The 6,051-nt window shown below is 31.0% G+C and overlaps 1 non-coding gene across 1 annotated transcript; it reads left to right on the top strand.

Annotated features, from left to right (window-relative positions):
* The first annotated feature begins 5,297 nt into the window (after positions 1–5,297).
* LOC118731033 lies at positions 5,298–5,433 on the top strand. The gene has a single exon (XR_004991735.1). It is a non-coding gene; the product is annotated as a small nucleolar RNA SNORA66 (small nucleolar RNA).
* Positions 5,434–6,051: the final 618 nt, after the last annotated feature.

The raw sequence follows: 6,051 nt of genomic DNA, 5'->3' as shown, positions 1-6,051 counted from the left end.
TGAAAGTAATCTTTTGTGTCAAAAATAATTTGCTCACACTATTCTAGACTAATGACTATGGGATAATCATGTCGTCTTGAGACACATTAAATACAAACTACTAATGTTAGAGAATTATATATATATATTTTTTCAGTAGAATAAATTTGGTATAATTATTATCTTGCTGGTTTTAAGGATATAAGTTATACAAAATTATCAGGTATGAACCCTAATTTCAATGAAAAGTAGAATTTGATAAAGACTATATAAAAGATAAACAAGAAAATGCAAAAGGAAAATAAGAAGTAAGGTAACAAAAAAGTCAATGAAAACCTTTTAGTATTTCACTCTTAAAAGCAAAATGTAAAATCAGTTTTTAATAATATACAAAATATATTTAATTATATTTTCTATAAATCTAAAATAAAAATTTATCTGTTTTTTTTCTCTCTATTGAGTGTTATCCTTAGCAAATACCTGTACCATTTGTTATGTGTGGAGCCTTACATGAATATTTATGACATTTGCCCATATTCTGTCTCTTTCAAGATTCTTTTTTTTTGCCATTAAATTATTCTTTTTATAAATGTCACTGCCTTAATGTTTATATTCTCAAACTTGTTAATGTGAGAAATCAATACCCCTCAGTGTGTGTACATTAATAAAATACTTCAGATATAATCTTTCACTGAGAGAGCTCTTCAAAATAAAATCTTATCCAAAGGTGAGAGAAAGGTCTATAATAGAAGACTATCTTTCAGATAGGTGTCTTTCAACCCTTTTCATATCACATTTTGCTCTTCTGGCAAGTTTTAGACATAAAATATTTGACATATAGCCATATAGGCATACATTTACTGCCATGTACATTGATAAGATTGTCTAAAAATGTCTGTGTTAGTTTACCCAGTTCACAATTCCCATATTATATATTCAATGTAGTAATTCGTATTGACCAGGTACACTGTGTTTCCTGTGAGGGTGAAAAAAAAGACATGTAATAAAGCATTTTTGGTGCTAAAATGCTATATCAGGTACCTTAATTTGCCACAAATAAAACTAAATTAGAGTTTAAAATGAGAACATTGCTACCTTGTTCTTCTGATAGCAATGCAGCATCCTAACAGCATGTAAGTCATCACAGGATTTAGAGCTCAACTCAATCAGTGGCAACAAAATTAGAAATAAATGGAGAAGGATCAATACAAAGTGTTGTCTAGAATAATAAAACAGTCCTTGGCTGGAAAAATCTATTTTATTTTTCTTCTTTAGCTAGGTGTTCTGGAAGTTTCTGACCTACCTCAATAAAAACTAAGTCTACTTTGTTTATAAAGACAAAGAAGAGTCAATGGTAAATATGATGCAATATTTATAAATCTAAACACATACAATATGCATATATATGTATATATATATGCATATATATATTTGTGATAAAATTGATCTATCAGCTATAAAAGTGTGTATACATTTAGTATCACCCAAAATGTATACACACTTTTATAGCTGATAGATCAATTTTGAAAATGAAATTTATTTTAGTAAAAACTGCCCTTATAATCATTCCAAGTGTGTGTATATATTGCTTTGGGATGACTGGCAGAAAATAGGATATTTTTATAGTAATAGTTTTTTATTAAAATTATATTTCATTCAAATTCCTAAAATAGTTTTAAATCCATCATTTGACATGTCATTAATCGTACTCACTTTTTCTTAAATGTATTCCTTCAAGTTTGAGTTTATGATATTATTTTTGCAAAGCTACTTACATGAAGAGCTTCTAATGCATTTTTATGCCAGGGTATGTGATATATCTTGGAAAAGGAAAAATAATAACCAAGATGGCTCCTTGCATTCTACAATTCTTGAAGTGCTGGATGCAGCTTAGAAACTAAGGAGCTTTAAGCTGCCTGAAGAAGGAAGTACCGGTTCCTCTGGTCATGTGATCAGGGACCAGGATACACCAGCAATATGACTTCTCAGTCTTTGTCCAGCTTCCCCCTGTTAGGTCAGCATCGGGCTCTTAGGAGAAGAACCAGTCCTTTTATGAAATTATCAGGAGACAGAGTTTAATTCTATGGTTGCAACTATGGAGTGGAGCCATCAAGTGGCTGACTTTACCATATTAGACTTCTTATTTGGAGAAGAAACAAACCATCACACTGATAACTGGTAGGATTGAAGTCTTAGTGTCTAAACCTTGCAATTGACCAGACTGAGTTGAATCATTAGCCTAAGCCAGTTTTCATAACTTTTGAGGTAAGAAAACACCTTTTCTATTAGGCCAGTCAGAAGATGATCAGTCCTAAGAAATTAATTCTTTCCTTTCAATATCTTTGTTATAAATGACTTATAACACACCTGGCTCTTAAATATCAATTAAAATTGGAATTACTTGAATTATTATCTATAATTTAAAGGATATTAAATGGATAGATGAGACTATTCCCTTAAAAATACCCTTTGAAAGCTTATAGTTATAGTATATATACCATGTCCAAGCATAACTTTTAAATTTTATTGGAAATAAAAAGCTTTTAAGTGAAATTTAAAAAAGAGATAAAGTATTTTCAAATAAAGAGTAGTATCACTAATTAATATATATGTCCCCCAGCTTTTTAAGGAACATAAATACCAAATTTCTTTTTCAAGAGTTTATTTTCTTGCAGTTATCAATCCTTTAAAATTATTAGGTATTTTAATCTTATGTTTTTATTTCAATTCGTATATATGTATTAATCATTTTTATTAACCACCCAAAATAGGTTGTCTTTTAAAGTGTAATACACAAGACAAACCAAAACACCCCCCAAAATACATCCTCGTTTCAAAATATTTAAGTGTAAAATATTATCATATTTATAGGGGTGTTTAGAACTCTTTTCAAATGCTTTATTTAAAACTTTGATATTATACTCTTTTTTTAAAAAATATATATTTTATTGATTTTGTACAGAGAGGAAGGGAGAGAGATATAGTTAGAAACATCGATGAGAGAGTCATCAATCAGCTGCCTCTTGCACACCCCCTACTGGGGATATGCCCTCAACCAAGGTACATGCCCTTGACCAGAATCGAACCCGGGGCCCTTCAGTCCCCAAGCCGACGCTCTATCCATTGAGACAAACCGGTTTCAGCTGATATTATACTCTTTTCGATAGATACATAAAAGTGACTGAGTTATGGAAATATAATTTCTTAATTGTTAATATGCTTTATAAACTATGTTATAATATTTTATCTATTTTTCATTACTTTCTTACTGGACTTACATTTAAAAAGTAAAGCTTCAGACACCTTTATTTAATTATTATTGTGTCAAGAGAAATTTTACTAGATTGGCAATTCTTTTAATGCCAATTCATTTTAAGTTGGCATTTATTTATAGTATATAATTTTTTAAAAAAGAGACTCGTAGAAAAAAATTACTGTATTATATTTTCAAGGCTACAGTCTCATTTCTCAATGGTTCTAATATATGCATACAAATCTAAATGAGCATTTAATCTGCCAAACTCAGATGTATGTCATTTCAGAAAATGAACACTGCCACTTTAATAGCTATAAGCAATATAGTCAACAAGCTTGAGTCAATCTTCTCTATACATAGTGGTGTCTATAATAAAGGAAAAAGAATGAACCATCTAATTATGGCTTTAGACTTTGAATAGTGTGGAACCTAACTGCTGGATTCAAAAGTGGGTGATAATGGAAAACAACTGCTTTCCTGTTCTGTACTTTGGGAATTATATCTGTGACATCACCTTTTTGTCAGCTATTCAGACACCACTGCAGTGAAATCACTTTGGCTATTTCATGCAAGAAATTCATTATAAGAACAAAACAGCATTATCCAAAGTTTTTTTAAAGTATGTTTTTATTGGTTTCAAAGAGAGGAAGGGATACAACTTTAATCACATTTTTTTCAAAAACTAAAACAAACTATAATAAAATCAAATAAATAAGCAAATTCATACTTGGATACATATATGTTAAATAGATAACTTTTTAAGGTATGAGATTAAGATATCCACAGTCAACTCATGTATTTGTAGAAAGTAATGGTGAAATAGTCACCCTTTCATTCATCAACAAATTTAATGGAGTAACTACATTTTTTAATAATGATTCCATATGTTTGAATACATATATATCCATGAAGACAACAGAAAAATGTTCCAACTTGCCCTTTATCATCAGTTATTTTAAATCTAAGTGCCAGTTTCTAAATAAGAATTCAAGTGGCAGGGTAAAATAAATATATTTTAAAATTTAAGGAATTTATCAAAGACTAAGAGGGAAAAAATATCATGATATATCAGATAAATAAAAATGTAAACATACACAAAACAAACAAACAAACAAACAAACAAACAAAAAACTGAGAGAAAGGGTAAGTAAAGAGACAATCTTCTCAAGTCAACATGTAATCTTATATATTTATTTCTTATGAATAAAAAGGAATTAGATACCTGTTACTATTGGGCAAAGCAAATTCATTTATTCATATATATGTAAAAGCCTTAAATAAAATATTATAAAACAAAAACCTACAATACTTTAAACGTATTTTGAAATGGTGTTTATTTCAGGATTCATAAAATCTATTAATACATCTATATAGTATGTTAATTTATATTTATGTACAAAAAGTTATCACAAGTTTAGGATCTTCAAACAAAGTACAATTATTATCTCACAGTTTTTATGGCTTAGAAGTTCAAGCACAGACTAACTCTGTCTAGGGTCTCTCGAGGCTACAATCAAAATGTCTCATCTGAGGCCCGGGGTTCTCTCCCAAAATCACATTGTCGTTGGTGTTATTCACTTCCTTGCAGTTGTAGAACTGAGGGTCACAGTTGCAAGAGGCCACCTCTGTCAATTGGTAGTTCATAGCAAGTCTGTTAGCTTCTTCATGGCTAGAAATAAAGCATCTCTCCTGCTTCTGGGCAGAGACTTCTTTCTCTGACCTCTGGACCTTTTTTTAAAAAATGTCTAACCCAGCCATTTTCAACCACGGTGCTATTAGAGGCCCTCTGGTGTGCTGCAAGAATTTTTAAAACATGCAATACCTAACTATTTAGTTAGAAGCATGATATAATTTTCCTTGAATTGTCAAATAAAAAAATGACAACAGTCAAAACAACAATAATTGTCTAGTGTGAATGAATCAAAATTACACCTATATTTTTTTTGTCAGATTGGCAAAAAAGTATATAATATTTGTTGTGTGTGTGTACTGCAGAATTTTACTAATTAGTTTGTGTGCCCTAAGATGAAAAAGTGTGAAAATTGCTGGTCTATACTGATGAGCTCAGACCCACCCAGAATAATTTCCTTTTTAATTAACTTAAAGTAAATTAACCAGGTTTGCTAAAGTAATTGTGGTGATAGAAATGTATTAGTCTCAGAAGCTACTGAGGTGGTTCATTCTATTCTAGTACAGTGTAAAAAATATAAATAAATAAATAAATAAATAAATAAATAAATAAGTAAATTGATTAGTGGCTTTTATTTTATCTGCAAATCCCCTTTTTAAATTTTCATTTAATGTAATTCAATCACTACAGTAATATTCCATCACCTTTTCCATATTTTACATGTTAGAATGAAGTTACAAATCTTGCATACACTTACGTTGGGGAGGACTAAACAAGGATTGAGTCATTGTGGATCATTTTAGAACTTTTCCTTTTGCTGAAGGATTGGGTGGGTGGAATTCCTCCACCACTATGGGACTGGAGTTTTTGCATGATCTTCAGAAAAGGACTTTTCTAAGACTCACATGGGAGAACGAATGGTTTTTAATTTGGTACATCTCTTGGCTTGCAAAGTCCCGTTATCTTTAAACTAGTCCTAGAAAATGCACAGGTGGGAGTTTAGTAGGACTAAATGCAGGGCCAGTTTCCAGAGTTTCCTTTTCCTGGTGATGCTGAGTCCAATGTAGCATTAGGCTAATCGCAGCTCATTAGTCCATTGTCTGGGTCCCGCCTGGCTGAATGCAGGGGAGCATGCCCCCTGCTGCAACAGTCCCAGGAGAGCAAGAAATCTACGAGCCAAGAGAGT

The sequence above is a fragment of the Pipistrellus kuhlii genome, unplaced genomic scaffold (genome assembly GCF_014108245.1).
Source record: "Pipistrellus kuhlii isolate mPipKuh1 unplaced genomic scaffold, mPipKuh1.p scaffold_m20_p_3, whole genome shotgun sequence".
Lineage (NCBI taxonomy): Eukaryota > Metazoa > Chordata > Mammalia > Chiroptera > Vespertilionidae > Pipistrellus > Pipistrellus kuhlii.
This window is presented reverse-complemented; position numbering and strand designations above follow the sequence as displayed.